The 23,598-nt window shown below is 45.1% G+C and overlaps 2 long non-coding RNA genes across 2 annotated transcripts; both read left to right on the plus strand.

Annotated features, from left to right (window-relative positions):
* The first annotated feature begins 4,717 nt into the window (after positions 1-4,717).
* Positions 4,718-8,523, plus strand: LOC308070988. Its single transcript, XR_013930952.1, has 2 exons — positions 4,718-5,329; positions 6,980-8,523. It is a non-coding gene; the product is annotated as an uncharacterized lncRNA (long non-coding RNA).
* A 50-nt stretch (positions 8,524-8,573) lies between these two features.
* On the plus strand, positions 8,574-9,444 carry LOC308070992. The gene is made up of 2 exons (XR_013930958.1): positions 8,574-8,627; positions 9,110-9,444. It is a non-coding gene; the product is annotated as an uncharacterized lncRNA (long non-coding RNA).
* The last annotated feature ends 14,154 nt before the right edge of the window (positions 9,445-23,598 follow it).

The following is a 23,598-nucleotide window of genomic DNA, read 5'->3' on the forward strand; positions in this document are numbered from 1 at the left end:
GTGAGTGAGTTTTGGGCTTCTAGCCCTCCGTTCCTTCAGTCGTGAATTCCGCTCAGTTAAAGACTCAAGAGAATTGCTTAAAACTTGCATTTGGAAGTCACGCCTCAAACAATGAATTTGTGGAGATCCATTTATTTATTTACACTAACAAAGAAAAAACTGTAATACTGCATCAAAATGAAACTTAGTGGCTGCTGAATCACTGAGTAATAGCATAGAATCGCTGCTTAAGCCTTTACCACAATCATCGCAATGTTTGTTTGTAGACTGCTTGGTTTTTTGTAAAGTCATGTGGCTGCGTGTGGTGCATTATTCCCAAGGTGCTCCTTACTGCTCTGATGCTCTGTACATTCGCAGTACTGGGTAAAGCGGAAGGCTTTGGGGCTGGGGAAGAGTGGCACGGACATGTTACTGCTCTCTCTGTCGCACCGGAATTTCAACAGCTGGGTTTGGCTGCTAAATTGATGGAACTACTGGGAGAAATTTCAGAAGTGTGAGTACCATGCTTATCTTTAATCTTCTAAAAGTAACCTCTCAACTGACATGGCTTAGGTATTTGACTTGCATGAAAGAGACCCGGAATTTTGCTTTAAGTAGTGTTCTGATTCGCTGAGGATTCCCTGTAATTAGAGAACAAGACTAAAACTGTCATGTGGCGGTGTAAGATCTCAGGGTTTCTATGAAAGCTAACTTGCCAGAATGAGTAGGGTGTAGCCTGAATTCTAATAGAGATACTGTATAGAAAAAGGTCCTTGTCTTGACAGCAAGAGAGTTTCATGGAGGGTCAACACTTTCCCGTAGGGTCTCCAGCGTGCTTGTTCAGTGATCATGAGATTTTTGCAGTTCCTGCAGGCAGCCTTGGAACCAATTCTGTATGGCAGACAGTACCTTAGCTTACTTTTTGTCATGCTTGGCTGCTTGTACTTGCTGAAGATTTAATTGAGCATCAAATGAACCCACAGGGAAATGTCCTGAACTCATGGTGGTAGGGCAACCCCATTGTAATCGGTAAAATGGGAAAATTGCACACTGAGGAATCTGCCTTGTGAGGAGAAGGGCTGCCTTGTGTTAGGTGACTGAACTTTGTGACCCGTTCCGCCACTGCCCCCTGCCACACACATTGAAGGAGGCAGTCCCTAAGCCAATGCAATTGAAAATGTGGATTTTTAGATTATTTTTTTTTAAAATGAAAGATTTCTTATGTGTATGAGACCTGTGCAAGTGCTTAGCTTGCCCTGTTCTTTCTGTTCATAACTTTGAACCTACAGGCTGGTATAAAAGAATGGTTATATGACAAAAATAGAATAAAATCTGAACTTATACCGGATTTGTCCCTTGGGAAAGGAGTGCATCTGTTACTGCAGTGTGAAAGGTGTTTGATTAGCATATGACATCGTCAGACCTGCTCTTGGTCAGATTACAAGTTATGGGTTATTTAGCAATACATTCACCTGCTGTTCCTTACTGTGGTTTTTCTTTGGTTTTATGTTTCCAAAGAAAGGGTGGATTTTTCGTCGATCTCTTTGTGAGAGTATCAAATCGGGTTGCAGTAAATATGTATAAGCAGCTCGGCTACCGTGTGTACCGGACTGTTGGGGCTTTTGCTGTATTGAATGATTATACTGAACTTTGAAGCAAGTGGAAAAATACTGAAGAAATAAGACGAGGGCACAATCAGAACAGTGGAATGAAGAGGGAGGAACAAATTGCAGGTGCTTGCACAAAAACAGGGCCAGCAGGACGCGATAAGAGGAGCTGGGAAACGGCAGAAAAGAGCCCACGTGCCAGAATGAGCAGAAACAGAAATCTTGCCAATAAACAATTGTTAACCAATCATATTATTATACGCTTGTAAGATAGCCAATCATATTATCACACGCTTATAGAGTGCCTTATAAAAGTGTACCTGGTTTGTACAATAAACGGATCAGATCTTGAACTCCATGAGTATTTGAATCTGACTCCCGCTCGCCCAGAATGCCCGCAGCATCTGGTGACCCCGACGTGTGGATCGGTCGAAAAGTCAGGAGGATTCGTTAAGGATCGTGTTACAAGCTGCGGAGCCGGCAAGGATCCTGCTGCCAGCGGAGAGAGAGCTGGGCGCCCGAAGAAAGGCGGAACGTGCACGGCTGACCGGTGAGTCAGGAAATTTATGCAGGATGGGAATCACTGCATCAGTGGTGGAAAAAGCAATCGTAGACAGTTTGATGAAACTGGCAGAGAAAACTGAAACGCCAGTCTCACGGCAGGCAGTAATTGATCTGCTATGTTGGAGTCGCCGCCGTGGTTACCTTGCTTCTACGCAAGATGTATATAGTACTGAAACATGGAAGAAAGTGGGAGAGGACTTATGGGAATCTGTGCAAGTCGGGACTAAGGGGGTAAAGACTTTGGCTCGCACGTATCGGGCTGTACGGGGTATGGTCGCGCAGTTACACGGCGAGGCACAAGTCGCTGCAGCTGTTAAAGCTGCAGTGCGGTCTCCCGGCGATCCTACCGCTCAGCCGGAGGAAGAGCCAGAGGGGCAGCCTCCGTGCAAAACCCCCCCCGATCATACATCTAAAGCTTATCCAGTAATGACTACTGCTGAACGAATAGCGTGGGGATTAGATGATGAATTGCCACCCTGGTGTCCTGAAAAGGAACAAACGGCAAGCGGCAGACAGACATTAATACCGGCAGTTACGAGTACTGGATGTAAGACTGCTGGGATGGGAATAACACAGCCCACAGCTCCACCAGGGGAGGAAATGGAGACTGAGCCTGAACTGTTTGGCAATCTGCCTCCTTTACCTCCCGAAAGTGGCAGTCTTTGCAGTAGTGATGAAGAGGCAGCACCGACGCCTTATTCGGCACTACGGAGAGAGCTGCGACAGCAGGAAAAGAAGATGTCCAACCTACTACATCATATGGAGAGGCTCGACAAGGACTCTAAAAAGAAAGATGTTAAAAAGGCGTATAAAAGTGCCCATAAGGCTATAATTGAGGGGTTAGAGGCTCTGGGGGATAAAATTGAACAAGATGCGCGCGCGGTACCTATAGACCCTAATTTTGACCCTCGAAGGCGATACAGGGGCCTGGTAGAGAATTGTACCATAGAAGGGGATTTTTCGTTTACCCCATTAGCTGCTCCTGTAGTGTTGCGACAGGGTCAGCCGACATGGGAACCCCTGGATTGGAAATTGGTGCAGGGCATTCAAAAAGCCATAATGCAGTATGGCCATAATAATAAATTAGTGAGAAATCAAGTAACAGCCTTAATTAAGTATACTGAGTTGGTGCCGGCCGACCTAAGAGCAGTTATGGAGCTTATCCTGTCTCCAACAACATTCATGCTTTGGTTAGCAAAGTGGCAGGAGTATCTAGAGGTGAAACTTATAGAAAACATTCAATTGCCACAAGGAGATCCCTTACGAGTAGCGCCGTTAGATGCCTTAATGGGTACAGGTCCTTATCGTGATGGACCTGCACAAGCAGCGTTACATACCAGGGTGTTACAACAATCGAAACAAGCTGGGTTAGCAGCTTTCTTGGCGTTACCTCAATTGCATACACCAACCTTACCATATACCAAAATCTTGCAGAAACCTAATGAATCTTTTTTTAGTTTTGTTGACAGGTTAAGAGACGCCATTGATAATGCTCCTAATGTCACTCCAGATCTCAAGATTATGTTGACTAAAGAGATCGCTGTACAAAATGCAAATGTCCCTTGTAAGCAACTTATAGCATCCTTACCCCCTGGGGCATCCATCGCTCAAATGATAGAGGCATGCGCAAGGGCTCCTTTGGTTGAGGAAGAGGAAAAGGCAAAAATACATGCCAATGCTCTAGCAGTAGCTCTAAACAACAACAAGGTACAAGGCCGAGGGGACCAGGGTCCTAAGCCAAAATGTTATCAATGTGGACAGGAAGGTCACTTTAAACGTGACTGCAAAAAGAATCTAGGAGGAAAGTCTCTGTTGAATGGAAATTGTTTGCGTTGTCAAAAATTTGGTCATAAAGCGGCCGATTGTCGCTCAAAATTTAGAAAAGATGGCACACCCCTCTTTGTTCCGGGAAACAGGGACAGCCGCGTTCTGAGGGACGCGGCCAAGAAATATCCCCAGAACCCAACAAAATTCATGGCTGCCTCGGCGAGCTGTATTCAGCCACCAGAGGAAGCGCAGGAGTCGATTTGGCCGTGGCAGAACCTGTAAATATCACTGATGAAAAGGTACATGTACTTCCTTCTACAGTTAGTGGTCCTTTGGGTTATGGTTTATCTGCACTCCTTATAGGACGCTCTTCTGCGTCAAAAAAGGGGATTTTTGTTCTTCCTGGTTGTATTGATGCCGATTATACCGGACCTATTGGAATTATGGTAAAAGTTTTTTCTCCACCTGTTCATATTCCAGCAGGAAGCACTATTGCACAGCTCATTCCATTCCAAGCTACTGTCCCTCAAAAAGGAGAAAAGGACAGGGGTCAAGGTGCATTTGGCTCAACGGGTATGCCTAACATTGCCTTTTGTCAACTTATTGGTGCCGAGCGGCCAAAATGTAATGTTAAGATATCTGGTCCACAAGGTCTAAATCTTCCTAATGTTTCAATGATGATTGATACTGGTGCTGATGTTACTGTTCTTCCTTTTTCAGTTTGGCCTACCATGTGGGAATTAGATAGTGCGGGTTCAACCATTTCAGGCATTGGGGGAAGTCGTCTGACACAGGTCAGTAAAAACTTCATTCTTTTCATGGATCAAGAAGGACATCAAGCATGGGTAAAACCTTATGTCCTACACACATCCTTGTCCTTGTTAGGTAGAGATGTACTTTCCCAATGGGGAATGAGAATCTCTACAGATTTTTGATTGGGGCCATTGATAGCAGCTCTCGCCCAACCTTAAAATTAAAATGGAAATCAGAAACTCCCGTATGGGTTGATCAATGGCCCTTACCTCAAGAGAAGCTGCAACACATTCAAGAATTAGTCCAAGAACAATTGGATTTAGGCCACATCAGACCTTCTGTTAGCCCATGGAATACACCCATTTTTACAATTCAAAAGAAATCAGGAAAATGGAGATTATTACATGATTTAAGAGCAATAAATGAAAAAATGGTTGACATGGGTGCCCTTCAGCCTGGACTGCCTTCTCCCACTATGTTACCACAAAATTGGGACCTATTAATTATTGATTTAAAAGATTGTTTTTTCACTATTCCTCTGCATGAGGATGATTGTGAAAAATTTGCATTTACAGTACCAGCTATAAACCGTGCCGCTCCAGCAAAAAGGTATGAGTGGGTAGTACTACCTCAGGGTATGAAAAACTCCCCAACAATATGTCAGTGGTTTGTGGATTTAGCTCTACAATCTTGGAGAGAGAATAATCCTAACCTTATTACCTATCATTATATGGATGATCTCTTAATAGCCAGCCCTCACACACTAGCCCCTGAAAAAGAACAGGAACTTATACAGAGTCTGCAGACCTTTGGATTGGTTATAGCAAAAGAAAAGGTACAAAAACTAGCGCCCTGGAATTATCTTGGTCTGCGCATCTCAGAAACAAGAATCCAGCCACAAAAAATTATTAGTGTCCCAAATATAAAAAACGTCAACGATGTCCAGAAACTAGTCGGAGACATTCAATGGTTAAGAACTTTCTGTGGAATTACCAATATGGATTTGGCTCCTTTATTGGCATTATTGAAGGGTGGCTCGTCACCCGCTGATCCCAGATCTCTTTCACCTGAAGCTGAAAAAGCCCTAGAGAAAATTACACAGAAAATTCAAAATGTTGGAGTGGACAGGCGACTATTGAATTGTCCATTTACCCTACTCGTGTATAACCGAGACACAGAAATTGTGGCTATAATAGCACAATTGCCCGTTGATCGATCTATGATTCGGTTAGAATGGGTTTTCCACAGTAACACCTTAAAAGCCACAGTTACTACTAGAGTGGATGCAGTAGGACAGTTATTGCTGAAGGCACGAGAACGTTTGCGTACTCTCGCAGGCTGCGACCCTGAAAAAATTATTTTACCTGTGAAAAATTTGTCCTTGGCTGACTGGTGGATTCAGATTTCTGAGTGTTTTGCAGTGGCAACCCTAGGTATTCAATTAGATAATCATTATCCCAATCATCCCTTATTTAAAACTTCCTTAGTATTGGAGGAAAAATCTTTACAGCAACAAAATCCTATAAAAAATGCACTTACGGTTTTTACCGACGCTAGTAGCAAAACTCAAAAGTGTGGCTATGCCTATAGGGATGACAGGAACAATTGGATTTCTCATATAGAACAAATGGAAGGTTCAGTTCAAGTTTTGGAATTAAGAGCAGTGTTAATGGTGTTTCAGGAATTTCGCAATGTCCCTCTTAATGTTGTGAGTGATTCTAAATATGTTGTTGGAATAGTTTCGCGTCTTTCGCGTTCCCTTTTAGGGTCTTTTACGAATGACAGACTTATGGCCCTAGTTATTCAGATGTGGAATGAAATAAATTTTAGACAATTTCCTTGGTGGATCACGCATATCAGAAGTCATCTGGATTTACCTGGTGTCTTATCAGAAGGTAATGCTTATATAGACACTCAGGTGGCATCCCCAGTATTACAAAATTCTCCTCTAAAACAAGCAACAGAGTCACATGCCTTTTTTCACCAATCTGCCCGGTCTCTCCAAAAACAGTTTGGTCTGTGTCGTCAAGACGCTAGGACTGTCATAGCGGCCTGTCCTGATTGTGCCAGGTTAACACCTCTTCAACAGGAAGGTACAAATCCTAGAGGGTTACAACCTCGACAAATCTGGCAAACTGATGTTACAGAATTCACCCCATTTGGAGTACTTAAATATGTCCATGTCACAATTGATACCTGCTCGAAAGCTATTTGGGCGACTGCTCATAAATCTACCAATGCTGTTGCCTGTATTCAGCATTGGATGTCAGCCATGGCTGTGCTGGGCCGCCCAGATATGGTAAAAACAGATAATGCCCCTGCATATCTTAGTGCCAGAATAAAGACCTTTTTGCTGCAATGGCAGGTGAAGCACGTTACCGGAATTCCGAATAATTCTGGTGGTCAGGCAATTATTGAACGTGCCCATCAATCATTGAAACATTACCTGTCTGTTTTTCGAAAAGAGGGGGAGAGGAGTCCTCATGTAATAGTGGCAAAAGCATGCTATGTACTGAACTGGTTGAATCCCAGAACGGAATGTACTGAACAGCCGATTTTCTATCACTTTTCTAACAATCCCAACGATTTTTCGAATCGTGACATAGCTGTCCAGGTATTTGACCCTGTCTCAAATTGTTGGTCAGGACCTCATAATTTATTAACGTGGGGTCGGGGTTATGCATGTATCTCCACAGGGGCAGTGACCAAGTGGATTCCGGCAAAATGGGTTCGCCCGTGGATTGAAAACCGACCCACTGAAAAGAAAAAGCAGGGTGACTACGACAGGATTGACTCCTAAATGAACAGGAGGGATCAGTGGGCTCAGTGGGCACAGCATCGAGAAAGGTTATTCCGACCGCCACGACCAAATGAAGAAAAGCGGCTTGTAGATAAGTTAACATACATTATTCTGCCCATCTTGCAGCAGTCACCTCGGGAGATACAATGTCAATTACCCTCCGGTGAATTGTCTTTGTTACACTGTGACCGTATCGTGCGTGCGTTGCAGGATCTTTTTGGGCAAGGACCGATAGAAACAGAAAATTCTTGTCCTATATGTGCTACTTCTTGTAATTCAACAGTTACTCTATATTGTGGATATTGTAAAAGGGTTGGAGCATATAGGCGGAAGGTTTTCCTACGTTTCAGTTCCGGCGGTTTTTCCCTTCTTACTGGGACACATGCCCCTACTTTTCAGGTATAAATGAGGCCTTACAATCTTATGAAGCCTTCGGACAGATATTTTTAGCAGAACATCGAAACGAACTCATCTTCTGGGTTCGCATTATCAGAAAAAGTTTTGAATCTCATATAATACAACATTATTGTAAATGTGAACGATGGCATTATTTTTAGGAATAGGCCTAATGAATATTGCTTTTGCTTCTGCTTTGCATAATATATTGTTGTTTGTTATTCTTTTGTTACTTTTAGTGCCTTGTCTTTTACAATGTTTCCAAAGCTGTATTAATGCTGTATTTAAAAAGAAAGGGGGAGGTGTTGGGGCTTTTGCTGTATTGAATGATTATACTGAACTTTGAAGCAAGTGGAAAAATACTGAAGAAATAAGACGAGGGCACAATCAGAACAGTGGAATGAAGAGGGAGGAACAAATTGCAGGTGCTTGCACAAAAACAGGGCCAGCAGGACGCGATAAGAGGAGCTGGGAAACAACAGAAAAGAGCCTACGTGCCTGAAAAAGTAGAAACAGAAATCTTGCCAATAAACAATTGTTAACCAATCATATTATTATACGCTTGTAAAATAGCCAATCATATTATCACACGCTTATAGAGTGCCTTATAAAAGTGTACCTGGTTTGTACAATAAACGGATCAGATCTTGAACTCCATGAGTATTTGAATCTGACTCCCGCTCGCCCAGAATGCCCGCAGCACCGGACACTATCGGAGCGCTACTCTGCTAGCAGTGGAGAGCCAGATGAAGATGCTTACGGTAAGTGGTTGTTGTGCCTTAAGTTGAATGGAAAGGTTCTTGTGTTGAGGGTTCCTGGGCCTGTACAAGTTCAGATAGTTGTTGATGAATGGGATTCTGTATTCTGCTTTAGATAGCTTTTCCTACTGAAGAGTACATCAGTTAGGAAACTTGATTGCAGGAAACGGAATGAAGCTGCGTCAGGGGAAGTTCAGGTTGGACATTAGGAAAATCTTATCCACTGAAAGGGCGTTCAGTCAGGGCACCAAACCTGTCAAGAGCTTAGGGAGCATCTGGATGATGTTTTTAGTCATATGGTTTAGTTTCAGGTAGTCCCGCAAGGAGCATGGAGTTGGACTTGATGAATCCTTATGGGTCACTTGCAACTCAAGATATTCTAGGAAATCTTCTTGAAAAATGATCTTAACGTAATAGAGAAGTCATTTAACGTGGCTTTGTGCAATGACTGTCTTTCATAATAGCATTATTTTCTTTTGCCATAGGTACGAGGAAAGCTCTTTGCAGAGTTACAGAGAAGAAATCAATTATACCTCTGCCTCATCCTGTGAGACCAGAAGACATTGAGTAACCGTAAACTGTGATTCTCAGACAACCTAGTAAGAGTGTCAGTTTCCTTCTCCCCAAAGCCCCCAAGAACTCTACAGATGAGAAATATTAGGCTCAATGTTTTTCCCTGTGAAATACCAAAAAGCAATATTGAGAAGCTTACCAACGCTGCTTCTGTCGGTATTGGCTGCATATTCGTGCTCTTACCCTATTGTTCTTCCTTTCGAACCGTGACACTTTGGAGACTATTAAAATGGAATTGCTTCCTGTATGGTGGTGTCATGGTTTTCCTTCTCGGCCACAAAACAGTCCCCTCACTTTGTCACTCCCACGGAGCCCTGCTCCGAAACCGAAAACGTCTGGCCGCTGCTCCTACACAGAAGGTGCCAGGAAGGAGTTCTGCTGCTGGCTCTCGCCTTCCCTTTGCAGCCATATAACTGCTGCGACAAAACCTGGGCTCTGTTCTTTCTGAGCCACAAAACCAGAAATTGGGTACATCAAAATATACTCTCCAGAACTCAGAGGTCTCTGTTTCTCTGTGCCTTTTACTTACCTCATTCCCTAATTTAATTCTTGGATCCATCTGTCCCTTCACAGTCTGTCTGGATGTCACAGCTGCTGTTACTTGGAGGCATTGACCAGGCACTTAGTTCCAACACAGGTTTCTGTCACTGTCTTTCCTGCAATTTCTTGGAGTGCAGAGGAGTGAAGGCAGAGGGTTGATGAGTATTGATAACATGCAGCTGTGACCTTGCCTCCAAGGCAGTGGGTTGAGGGACATGGATGATGAGCAGCTGTAGCTCGTTCCCGCTAAGTAGTTAAATAGCCCTGAGGAGTGTGGGAGAGGGGATCTGATCCCATCCCATCCCATCCCATCCCTGGAGGAAGGAGAAACAGCACAGACAGTAGAATCTGACTGATGGTAAAAGCCTTATTGCAGCCTGATAGCTTGCTTGTGCTGCAGCAGTGGGTGCCCTGTGTGAGGCTGCCTGAGTTGGGCTCCAGCTACAGCAACTGGTGCCCAACGTAGCTGAGACAAGCGGGAGAACCTGTGACCCATAACAGACACGGTGAGAGGCGAGCTGTTGCAACTAATCAATATGGGTGTGTTGTGATATTTGTTTTCTGTCTTAACTCAGATCGCAACTGAAGAGGATGTGTATTATTTGTGCTCATAACAATCTCCAGGCAGGGTTTTTTCTTTTATTACAGTCCTGGGCACGCAGGCTTTTGCTACTATTCTGGTTTTGCTGTTCTCCTTAAGTGCCCAGTGAGGTTTGCTCTAGTATCAGTCATGGCAGTTAATGTTCTCTCGTTCACCTGTTGTGTTTTTAGCACCAGCTTCTGTAGGCGCAAGGGGTCTATTTTAGATCTTTGAGTCACCGTGTCGTGCTGTTGTGGTTTTTCCATTGGCAAACTGCTGCTGTAATTCCCTAAGGGGCTTCCTAGGTCAGGAGGTAGCGGATGGGAGCAGGTTGCCACCCTGGGTCAGTGGTGAGTGCTGGCATGTATCATCTGACCTAGAGCTGATGTCTGTCACCGCTTTAGCTCTGGAATTACTCTGAGACCCAGGGAACTCTGGTTCCCTTAAGCTGCAACCTTGGAGCTTTTCCAAGCAGTGGATGAAATTCCTGTCACAAGCTCTAAGGCACCTTAAGGAGAAGGGGGCACAGTCTGAGTTTTCCGCCATGCAGGTGTCAGGGAGGTACAGTTCTGAGCTTAGTACTGGCCGCTACTGGGAGATGCTTTCAAGTGATCCGAGTGCAGCTCTGGCTACCCAAAGCTGGACAGGGGTGGCAAATGCTGATGTAGAGTTTTGGTGGTAAACTTGACCAGCCTGTCTTAACGAGCAGGCATGTTCTTTGTTTGCAAGCACCGTTTAGTCCTGCCTAGGCTTCCCGAAAGTTTGAAGGGCCGTGGTCACATCTTCCCTTGGTCACACACAATGAACGGTTGCCTGCGCAGAGTTGCTTTTTAAGGAGCATGCTGTGGTTATATTTGCTCTGTTTGGCTTTGCATTTGGGAAATAATGTAACAGTTACAGCTGAACTGAAGGAGCACGATACCTGACGTGGCAGAGGAGGAGGTGCGTTTTACTAATTTTTTGATGTGCACCAGTTTGACCGCAAAATGACATTGTGTCAAAGCTTGTGGCCAAGTTCCGCTGTAGATGTTGACTTGGGGTATGAATGGCTCCAGGTGTGCTTTAGGAGAGCTCTGTTGGTGTAGGTGTGCTGAGTAATTGCTCTGCTGTGTGTGCAGCTGTTCTGGTTTGGCTTCCAGGCGTGAGCATGCAAAAGAAAACTCGCCAGTGTGGTCAGCCTTGCTGTAAAATCAGAACGCTTTCTGCTGCTGCCTGGATATCCGAGAGCCTCCTGAACGTTTCAGGCAGGCAAGAGATGTGCTCCAGTACGTCTGAGAGTCCACAGCTCTGCAGTTCCCTAGAGGGGCACTCACTACAGGTAAGGCTGTAAGATCGCAGGGCTCTTTGCAAGTTACGCTGACGGAGTTTCTTTGGGTATATATTTGGATACATGTGCCAGCTGAAAAGGTATTGTTTGCTTTCCTGCTCAGTAAGCACAGGTCACTTGGGTGGTCATGGACACTTGTCATTTACTGAGGAAGTTTCCACTCGTTGGATGGAAAGGGAAACAGTTCAGAGGCACTGTTTAGGGTTTGGGGCTTTTTTGTTTGTTGTAACACCTGGAGTCTTGGCATTTTGTTCTGTGTTGTCTGTTAGAGAAAAAGTATTTTGAATTAGGAAATGTGAAGTGCTGAAGCAGCTAAGTGGCAGAACCACGCCTTGTCCCTAGTGTAGCCCTAATCCAAGGCTGGTTTAAAGCCCAGTCCAGTTAATCAGTGGGAGAGCAGAGAAACAACAGATGATCAAGTTGTGTACACAGGTGTTCTCAAATTCAGGTGTTTTTGGAAAAATTTGTCTACTGGAATAGTAATTGCTTGTTCAAAGACTTAAGTGTACTCGAAGGAGTGTGTGAGTTAAAGCAGGCAGAAAGAAGATCAAGATCTGAGGAGCAGCCTGGAACTGAGGAGATGAATCACCTGGGACAGTCAGGTGATGGATTTGCAGAACTGACAGGACCAAAGGAAACTCCTAAAAACTTCAGACGTTGACCAACGGTTTGAGAAGCATATCTAAGCCGTGCTGTATCCCAACGGTTTGAGAAGCATATCTAAGCCGTGCTGTATCCCAACGGTTTGAGAAGCATATCTAAGCCGTGCTGTATCCCAACGGTTTGAGAAGCATATCTAAGCCGTGCTGTATCCCAACGGTTTGAGAAGCATATCTAAGCCGTGCTGTATCCCAACGGTTTGAGAAGCATATCTAAGCCGTGCTGTATCCCAACGGTTTGAGAAGCATATCTAAGCCGTGCTGTATCCCTTTGCTCCTGCCACTCGCTGGGGTGGCAGCCCGGCTCTGAGTTGTGACTAAAGCAAGCCCAGTGGTACCCGCATCTGTTTAAATTTCTCCTGGAACAACAGCAATCGCCGGGGCTTATCCGTAGGACCCCACCATGCACCGCCCCCCCTGCACCTTGTGCCAGGGGTTCCCCATGCTGCTGCTGCTCCCTCCTGGTGGGCCGGGGGCACGGGCAGAAAGAGCCACCCAACTGTAAAGCTGTCAGATGCAAAGGATTTAGCCACTCGAACCACGCGGGTGCTTTTTAGTACGGAGGCAAGGGGTAATAGCGGCTGGGCTGCGAGTGGGCGAAGGGCAGAGCGCAGGGCACCCCGCAGCCGCAGCGGGCACTCCCGGGCTCCGGTGGCGTAAACTGGGCTGAGACCCCGCCCAGTGCTCGCGCGGCCCCTGCTCAGCACGGGGCTGGTGGGGCGCTGCTGCCACCTGGCGGCCAGGAATTGGGTACTGCAGCCGCGCGCTTGGAGCGCTTGGTTAGGGTTAGGCGCCGGTTAGGGTTAGACGTCGGGGTCGGGTTTAGGGTCAGACGTTGGGCGTGGTCAGGGTTGGGGGTGGTCAATGGTGCTTTAAGGAACTCTCTCCTCATCAAACTATTTTCACAAAATGTCTTCTCCAAACCACCTTCCCTACAAGTGCCCTGTATAGCTCTGTGACCAGTCTCAGTAGATCAGTACTCTAACCCTAGAGGAATTAAATGTCGGGGAGAAGTGAAGGAAGTTTTATCTGGGAGACAAGGACTAACTCTAAACTAGCTGCTCCATTCTTCTAAATCATGAATAACTTCACATGCAGGGAACGCGTTTTCTGTTCTCTCTCTGACTTGGTATACTGGTTACACTGTAAACAGTCACCTGGCCCACAGCTCAGAGACCTTTGTACGCTGCTGCACATACTGCACAGCAAGAATCACCCTGCAACTGCCCTGGGAGGCTGGCTGTGCACCAAGTGACCATTTTGCTTTGTGATGTGCTGTCAAAGGACATGGCACTGGAAAACCTATGAGATGGTAGGAGGACTGATGCGCCGCTCTTCCTTACTGGTTGAAGTTCAGCTGTCTTGGGGTTATGTAGATCAGAATCAACCTTGAGATCTGTACAAGAAGTTTAAAGGGCACAATCCGATTTCTCTTAAAACTAACAGCAAGTTTTTACTGACGTGACACTCCAGTGTTCTAGTCCTCCACAACAGAGCAAGAGATTGCCCTTCTCTGCAAAGGTTTTGGGAAACAACAAGTTTAGCTACACTCAAGTGATGTCTCTATGATGTAAAAAACACATTTACAGAAATCACTAATGGAATAAGGCTTTAAGTATCAAAGCTGCTGTTATAGTAACTGTTCTCTCTGACCATTGTAAGGCAAGAGCTGCCACCTTTGGAGTCCCAGTTGCTGGACAGCTTCCCTGTACTTATTTACTATACTTCTTTGTGCATCCTGCAATTAAAAATGCATCCTTCTCTATTCCTCTGTCCTCAGAGGTTATTTATTGCTAATTCATAACTGTTGTGAAAGACTTGAGATACCAGAGATGTAATGCAGAAGAAAGCCTCCATCAGATTCTCTCTTTCCCTTAAAGCCTTTGTTTGTGCTACTCCACTCTGCACCACTGCTCAGAAAAACTCCGTGTATCAAAAGATGGTGAAACGACAGTCACGTATTAATCTAAAGCTTGGCTGTGTCCCAACACTTGTGTATATACTCTGTGCTACTCCACTTCCCTAACTTCCTGCCTGCCTTCCCTCCTACAATCACAGTAACAAAAAGATACACTGAAAAACTGGTTATCCAAGAATCTGGGTATGGTTGGAATCTGTTGCTGGGTTAAAACAATTAAAAAATTGTGACCGTTGGAAAGATGATAACATTAGGCATGCCATCCCAACATCAAACAGTGCCACAGACAAATAAGCCATGGGTCTCTCCCTTAATTCACATGCATATACAAATGTGGACAAACAGCACTTTTTTTAGGATAGGCAGGTGAACCTTGTTAGCTACTCCTTTGGAAGTAGTGTTTCAGAAGAGTCTAGTGCAATCAAGGTGTGACTGCTTTTAATACATGCTAGAAAGATCAAATTAAACACTAGGTGGAACATGCCTTGACCAATTTAGGGGGTGCTAAAGTACACACCACCTGAGCTGGCTTACAGCTGTCAAACACATTAATTAGAGCTGACACGTTCAAAAGTCTTTCAATCGTTCACTGGGCATCTCTGCAGACAGGTTTTGTATTGTTCTTATTCTCCTCTTCTAGAAACTGATGTAGTGTAGTCACTGCCCTACTAATGGTGGGATGAGCATGCATCACCTCTTCACTAGTAAAACTGCACCCCAGGAGAGAGCTGTGCAAATGCCGCTAGGAATGTTTCTGAACAATTACTGTTACAGCAATGTGAAACTGTGTACAGATAGGCCCTAGTCAGAGCTGTGTCTATACTGCAGTTTCAGATATGACTGCAAGTGCCCGTCTGCCATAGTTCAATGTTCCTAAATTAACACTGGTACTCTGAGAAGACATCACATAGGAGCTCCATCAACGCGGACCTACGTTTGTGTAGGGAATTCTCACTGAAGTTTGTGCTGCTGTGCTTTCTCTGTGATTGTTTCATGGACTACCTAGATCAACGCCGGTACAGGCAGGCAACTGTAACTTCAGCGTCACTGTGACCAGAACTCTTACATGGTCTCTTCTACCATGTACATCGTATTTGGACACAACATACTCAAAGGCATACCTACAAACAGTCACAGGCACAAGCAGAGCCTCCAGTGAACTCAAGGAGACAAATGCACATGAACAACTTTGCGCTCACTCCTCACTCACACCTCCTCCATGACTATGAATAAATGCTGGGTCAGGACCACATGAAGGCTTATCTTGTCTGAATTTGTTTTTCTTTTCTTTTAAATCTTACATTCCTAAAAAAGAGACTCAATGAAGTAAACTTGTTGCTGTGACTACACTGCAACAGAGTGCTTAAATCAAACAAAAACTTAGATGAGATTAAGAAAAGAATAACAAAAACTAAGTAAAGGGAATTTCAAAAAAAATATGTAAGCAGGCATTTACACGTTTGAATCTTCTCATGGGGATTTGAGTTCCTTGGAAGATGAGCAACTTTCCTGCTCCTTCCTTTGCATTGCTTCATAGCAAATGCAGCATGCTTGTGGACAAGAGAAGCTGCCTGCTGCAACTAGTTAGCACCAACTTTTATTTGTTTGTCAGACTTCCAAACCTGAACTTTTCTACATGTGGAGTCAGGCATTCCCATTTCTATTTCTGCCTATTTTGCATCACTGTGTGACGGCAGCAATTCACCTAGTGACTCCAGACTCAGGTTCTTCACTCATGAAACAGAGAGAAAACATCTCTGTAAAGCAGAGCGCGGAAGTACTGCTCTTCAGGTGCTCACACTCTTCATTCATCTCCATCTCATACTATAGATTTCTATAGCTCTGTTTCTCTCAAGTTCAATAGCTCAGTCACTGAGCAAAACCAAGTAATTATGAGCCACAATGCACCACAAGCAGCAAATGCAGAAATGTCAGAGCATGCAGTTTGCGCATAATTTTCATGCCTGATGCCTAAAATTGTTCATCTAAACTCTTTGGAAAATACTTAGAAATAACTATTTTGTTCACAGCAGGAGAAAAAGATTTTGTTTGTCATACATCTTCCTTTTCCTAGCCAAAACTAATCTGCATCCAGACATGGCACAAAGCATTTTCACTCACTCTTCACACTCAAAAGGCACACATGCAAATAAATACGTTGTCAGCACACACTTAGAAAACTACTCTGTACATAGTCAAAAACTTTAAAGTTTTGCACCAAAAGAAAAGGATAAAAAGGCATTTTGAACATTGTGCTGTTTGCAAAAACTATTCCTTTCGTCTGTTGTCTGTAGCACAGAGTTAGCCATAGCTGCGGATAAAATGAGGGGAACAGCTACAGTCCTGTAGCACTTGACACACGCAGTAGTAGTGACAGCCTGGCACCAAGGGCCATCCCGTGTTAGACACAGACACACAGAGATGCACGGGCATGTGCACTCAGACAATAGATTCTGGGTAAACAAGAAGGCTAATTTTTCTCTTTTTTTGTGCCCTGAAAAAGAGAGGAAGAGCTAAAATATCAAACCTGAGGTTCTGTGCATATCAATTGGTAAGAGACATGCTGCTGAAACATTAGTTTGGCTTTATGGAAGCAGTCATCAGAAATTCAGTCGCTAACATTTCAGCCATATGGTAACGTGCATCTCATCCTCAGCAGATGAACAGATGTGCCAACAGCTGAAGGGGCAAAAAGCTGGGTTCCAACACACATTTCATTTTTCACTACCTGGAAAAGACTTAGGAGGAAGTTGGGGCCAATTATGGAAAATGAGTAGGGCAGGAAAGAGATCTTCTTAAGTTCCTGTCTTCCCTTTTAAGTACATCAAGCATGCAGAAATTTCTCACACATGCTTTGCACCCAGAAGCAATGCTGGCATTAGCCATAAACCACTGCATATAGGTTAAGGCTGCACTGACCCTCAAATAAAAAAGCCTAATCCATTGTAAATATGCAGAAGACACTCAGTTCTGTTACCACCCACTGCTTGTTACTTTCATTCAGTTTTTAAGGAGTCTGCCTCTGAGGTATGGTCTCTAATTACAATTACAGCAAAACACTGATTAGGATGCACATGGCAACATCATAGGAAACAAATATAAAATTGTCTTGACAAAGTAACTGAATGCATTTATTGGGATGGTATTGCTTTTAAATAGCCTTAATTTCCAAAGAATTATTACTTGCTAAAAAAAAGAACATCTTTATGGATCTTTAAGTTTTTGAGTGCAAGATTCTCCCTCTCTCTCCTGCTAATACCTGAGAGAGTAGACCTAGCATAACTCATCAGGGAATTTGCTGTATTTGACTGCAGGAATGCTCATTGTTCCAATATATTTGGGGGTTTTGTTGTTTACTACAAAGATTGTATGGGTTCTCAGTGAATGAATATGGAAATCAAGTCCCAGTCTGGATTAACCTTCAGACTACCACAAATACATTGTGCTTCTTGGAAGTAATCTGTGTGTTTGTACACACGTGCACATAAACACACACACACACAGAGGCTATATACATCTGCAATTTTATACCTCATTCTGATCAGATTTGTAGTTTGCTTCATGAAATACAGTAATGCAAACCAGGCCACTCATTTCTCTCTGTAACATGAATGTGACCCTATTAGCGTCAACCTTGAGAAGTCCAGGACACAGTGCAAATCCAGGTAAATGGGCTTGGTTAGGGATGTTATATCCACTTTATTCTGGGCTGAGCCTCCATTCTTTCTCCTCCCTTCACTCCCTTAGTTTCCTGGTCCCCATGGCTAATGCTCATAGTCTGCATATGCCCCTACCGTTTGCTTCCATCCTCACAGAAGAAACACCCTGATGCCTGATGCCTAAAATTGTTCATCTAAACTCTTTGGAAAATACTTAGAAATAACTATTTTGTTCACAGCAGGAGAAAAAGAGAAAAACCCTATGCTGTTGCTGTCAGGATGTCTGGTGTGGTACACTAGGAGGAGGTTCTAGATACTAGAAGTCGTAAGGCCAACTCTGGGACAGCAACTCAGGAGTCCTTTCCAAAACGGCTGACATCTGCCCAGATCCTTAATTCTACTGAGAGAAAAAGGGGTTTAAACTAAATGAATCACCAAGGGGGTTTCTTTGGAGAAGTCTCATCAAGCACAGGCATAGGCCCCATCCTGCTTATTGTGGTGGCAGGAAAATAAGCAAGCAAGCACATCGTTCAAACTAAGATACAGTTTTGTGCATGCCCCACACCTTTTTGCACATTTTAGACCCGTTCAGCAGTGCAGTTTTATCTTCACTTTGAGCTGATGGCAGCCCCTGCTGCATGAAAGCCCCAAAATGGCTTCAGCAGCTGGAACACCTGTATCAAGACAAAGCAGGGAAAGAGATCTGCATGACCTACTAGAAACAGCTTGTGCTCCAGTGCCCAGACATGAAGATTCACATCATCTAAGAAAAAAAGATTCCCAAAAAAATGCATAAAACCAGCCCCAAATCTCAGCTGCAGGAGCAAGACAGCCTGCCCTTGATTATGGAGATCAGCACAGAAGTCTGTTTAACTTCCAGCCATCCATACTGAAAATTCCTCAGTATTTGCTTCCTGTCACATTCTTTGCAGAGCAGAGCTCGTATTCAAGAAGTCAAGGACTGTGGTACCCATAGTGCGTTCACAGACTCTGCAGTGTGAACCAGTTTTAGATTCCACCACTTGCCTCCTCAACTGTAACTCCAGAGTGGCTCAGGGCTGAGAGGTTCCCATCCCTGTTCCCTGGGTGTCTCAGCACCACCAGAGATGTTACCTTTGGTACCCCTTGCTGAGGATTCTTCTGTGCATTTTAACCTTTATCTCAGGAGGCAAACACAACATTTTACAGAGGACAGAGACACTCTCTCCCCTCTGTGCTCTTGTTCTGCCTCATGAGAACACAGGGATGATGGGTCCCAGTCTCCTGCTTATCAGCAGTCCTGGAAGTGGACACGGCTCCATGCAGTGCCCGTGGTCAACCGCCAAGTAAAACAGACAAGAATGGGCATGCCTGGGTGAATGCAGCTTTTTCTTCCATCTGGAGCTACAAGCCTTGACGATAAGTGTGTGACTGGGTGTTTTCATCCATAAAGAGATCTTCAAGACGTTGTTACAGGGAGTAGCTGACACATCCCATCTATCTATCTATCTATGTCACTATGGTATCTAGGCACTGTATAATTTCACATTATAGCTGATTATGGAAAACATTTCCCTAGAAGACTGTTGGCCCTTTAGTAACACTAATGCCCTCTTTTGTGACATGCCCCGGGACTGTTACAAGAGCGGGGCTTGTCTGCACTAAGAAATTTACCATTAAAATTATACAGCCATTTCATACTGCATAACTCCCACTCGGGATGCTTTTCCAAAAGAGGCACTTTTCTGATCTTATTTGTGTTACTCAACTGGGGAAAGGCATTATTCTTTGGAATAATAATAGAGATCATGCTGTTACACCTACAGTACTTTAACTACGCTGATAACTGTTGTAACTTTTTTTCAAGCCAACAGACCTTTCTCAGTCTCTGTCATTCTCCATTCATCCAGTACTGTGCCACAGGAGAAATTCTGGAAATCCAAAGAAACCTGCAATGACAGTCTGTAATCTGAGCTTCTGTGAGACCAGGCGTTTTGGGATTGGATTTGTCTCCTCCTGGAATAGACAGGAAAAATCTTCCCCAGCTGATTTCTGCTAAAACCTTGATCTGTGGCCCATCAATGAGCAACTTATTACAAAACCTACATCTTTGTATTTCAAGGTGTTTTGCTTTGGTTGGATGTACTGTTCATGAAAAGATCTAGGTGCCAGAATCAGGCTTTCAACATGCATATTTGCAATGACAAATTCAAAATTCCCTTTCCATTGATGTTCTTGGAGGCATCTTCAGACTTGCTGCTGCAGTCGCTACCACTAAATGCCACTAAATCAGTAAATCCATTTATTGAAATAGTCATACAGAGCTGCAGCAATGACACACAAACTCAATCCAATTCAAAGCTCTTCTAAGCAGAAGGAAATAAAGATTCAGCTCTGTTCTCTGTGAAACTTGAGTAAAAAAGGGTGGAAGCTTATGGATGTATATGGTAAAGAAAAGGCCATTCAGGGGACAATACAAATGAACCCTAGCAATAACTCAACAGGGACAAGAAGGTGAATGGTGTCCCACTCCTTTAGCAAAGCACTGAAAATACCTCTGGGATTGTCCAAGGCCCCTTGATTCAAGATATGTCTTTCCATCAGCTCTCTGAAATGCTCAGCAGTAACATCTGGAACCCCCATCCAATTATCAGCTGAAATGCAGGAGGATCAAAGAGAGAGTTTCCCAGCTCTCCTGAGAACAAGCTGGAGCGTGGGATAATCAGCAGCTTCTGACTGCTGCTAACCACCTCTCACTCATTAGCATTTTCCCCCGGCCTCCCCACCTGCATGTGCAGTCCCCTCTGCCTCCAGAGTACCAAGGGCCCCTCCATGCGTGTTTCTTTAAACCTGCCTGTAACAGTCGCTGCCCTGACACATCCTACAAGTTTATAGCGGTCTCTTTTCTCCTCTCGCCATTAACTGGAGGCAACGCCTTTTGAGACATACTTGCACTGCTTGGGAGTGGGGATGAGGGCAACAGATGGGAGGGTTGGGGGGGGTCAGGAGCTCCAGGGATCCTGGTGCATCTCCAGACGGGTGACACCAGGCGAAGAAGGTCCCCCGTGGAAAGTCAGCCAATTCACGACAATCACACCAATATGGCTACGTGCCGTGCTCACTTTATTAAACAAACAGGTCGTATTTATAACTTAAACCGGCCGTCCACCCGACTTTGCACACAGGTGATTGGATAAAAGACTCTGGCCATGCGGGCACCCGTGTCACATGCTGCAGGCACCTGATCAGAGTGTGCCAATGACTGTGTCGATTCTGCGGTTCCCAGGACTTGCTCTGCACCTGGCTTCTTGTTCGTGCATAGCTTGTTTTATTTCTCACACTGCTTGTTCCAAGGACAATTTAAAGTTGCTCTGCAGCTTCAACTAACAGGCCTTGGTTGTCCAACCTGGACAACGGTAACATATGTCCTCGGTCCTTTAAAAATCCCTCTACACCCCTCCAGCTTTCCTGTCAGTCCCTTCAGGTACTGGGAGCTGCTCTAAGGTCTCCCTGGAGCCATTTCTTCTCCAGGCTGAACAACCCCAACTCCCTCAGCCTGTCTGCACAGCAGAGGGGCTCCAGCCCTCTGAGCATCTCCACGGTCTCCTCTGGACTTGCTCCAACAGCTTCATGTCTTTCTTATGTTGAGGGCCTCAGAGAAGACACAGCACTGCACGGGGAGGGTCTCACGAGAGCAGAGCAGAGCAGAGCAGAGGGGGAGAATCCCCTCCCTCGCCCTGCTGGGGATGTAGCCCACGGCATGGTTGGCTTTCTGTGCTGCAAGCACACGTTGCTGGGCCAAGTTGAGCTTCTCATCCACCAACACCCCACAGTCCTTCTCCTCAGGGCTGCTCTCCATCCATTCTCTGCCCAGCCTGTGCCTGTGCTTGGTATTGCCCCAGCCCACACGCAGAACCTGGCACTTGGTGCCTCTTTCCTACTTTCCATTAGATCTAGAGATGTGGGTGACTTCCCTTCTACGGAACGTGCAGCAAGAGCACTATGTCAAATCAAGGTTCTCTCTCTTTGAGTTTCAAAATTTTTTCACAGATTGGTACTTGCATAACGGCTGCTTAGAAAAGAAATCTTTGCCCAGAGGAGCCTGCTGTGTGGCCCAGCTCCCAACGAGGTGTTCAGGCCTGGACATAACTTTTAATACCAAAGTGCAAACCACTTCTGTTTTGATGGAGTTCTGAGAGTTCCGACACCGTTTAGGTAACAGCATGAAATGTTGGCATGTGGCTGAACTCTGTTGATTCAATAGCTGGTAAATATTCCCTGGCCAGCCTTCCAAAAGTAATCTGCCCAGGGGGATGCAGGAGGCTTGGCAGCAAGTAAAGCAGGGCTCTGCAGGGTAGGGGGGTGGTTTCTCATTGAACGTGTCCTCAGGGAGACTGACATGTTTGAAGCAAATGGGAGGCTGGTGGAACAGGTGCACACAGCCAGTGTGCATGTTGTAAATAGATGTTATGATTGCTAGCCTTAGGCTCTGTGTTAGCAATTACTATATCCAAATATAAAAACATTGGAAAATATCAGAGCTGCACAACACAGGACAGCCCTGGGAAGCACAAAAGCCAGGAAACAAAACCAGTGCATTTACAGGTACCTTAACTCTGCATCTTCGTGTTACATGGTTTGCTGTTAGATGCTGGCAAAACAGAGTGTATTACCTCTGGAAGAACTAAATTCTGCAGCAGAGTAATAGTGAGTGCTGCTTATCGTATGGAGCCTTTCCCTCTTTGTAGACAAGTCAGCTAAGAAGTTAATTGTATTTGTGATTGTTTTGCTAAAAATGGTCTGGCGCTGGAGGCTGTCCCAGTGTGCCTCCCCAGCCGAGGGCAAAGAAGTGTCTTTTTGCTACTCTAACGTTGTTCCTTGATTGATAATACCGCTGTAATGGTACCCAGTCATTTACAAGCGGAGCTGCAACCCTTTGCAGCCTGGGGTCAGATGAGAAGATGCCGACAAGTGATGTTACAAGGTGGGACAAGCCCCTGTGTCTCTCTCACTTTCATGCACTCTTCAGCCTTTGCCCTCAACACTGAAGCCTTTTGGCCAGGAGGCTCCGTGAGGGCCATGGCTGCTTCTGGAGTGCCTTGTGCAGAATATGTAACAGATAATAAAAACGATTATTGGTAATGAATTATTTAAGATTTTGTTACTCCCCTGTTTTCCTTTTTCCCGACGCAAAGTTTCCCTTACTTTCTGCTATGAGGTCCCCCTTTTTTTAACTTATTACTGTGAGATTCTGCCTTATTCCGTCCTGACCCCCGCTTTCCATTGCGAGGCCTCCGGGCTTTTAATAGGATTTGGCAGTAACCTTGGTTTGCTCAATCTGCCCTCAAGATCACTAGCGACCACCCCTTGGTCAGCAAACCCCCTTCCCAAGGTACCTTTTCCTCCTGGGGACTACGCTGCTCACCTGACGTCTCCATGCATCTTACCAGCCTCGGTGGCCACAAGCCAGCGATGCGCCACTGCTCCAGCGGCGTGCTCAGAGGCTCTACCTGGGAGGTGACCTTTAAACACCCCTAAAAAACCCAAATCCAGCCACACCCCGGTGACAACAACAAAGCCACAAGCTCTACCTCCTGCACCAAGGGCTTCTGAGTCGAGAGGGAGCACCCACGTCCTCGTGAGCACCCGCTGGCAGGGGCCACTGGGTTTCCTCTCTCACCTGAGGCTACCACCCAGCACGGTGCACCATCTAGGCTTCCCCCCCCACCCTCACAGCCG

Source organism: Falco punctatus, assembly GCF_963210335.1.
Source record: "Falco punctatus genome assembly, chromosome: 10".
Classification (NCBI taxonomy): Eukaryota; Metazoa; Chordata; class Aves; order Falconiformes; family Falconidae; genus Falco; species Falco punctatus.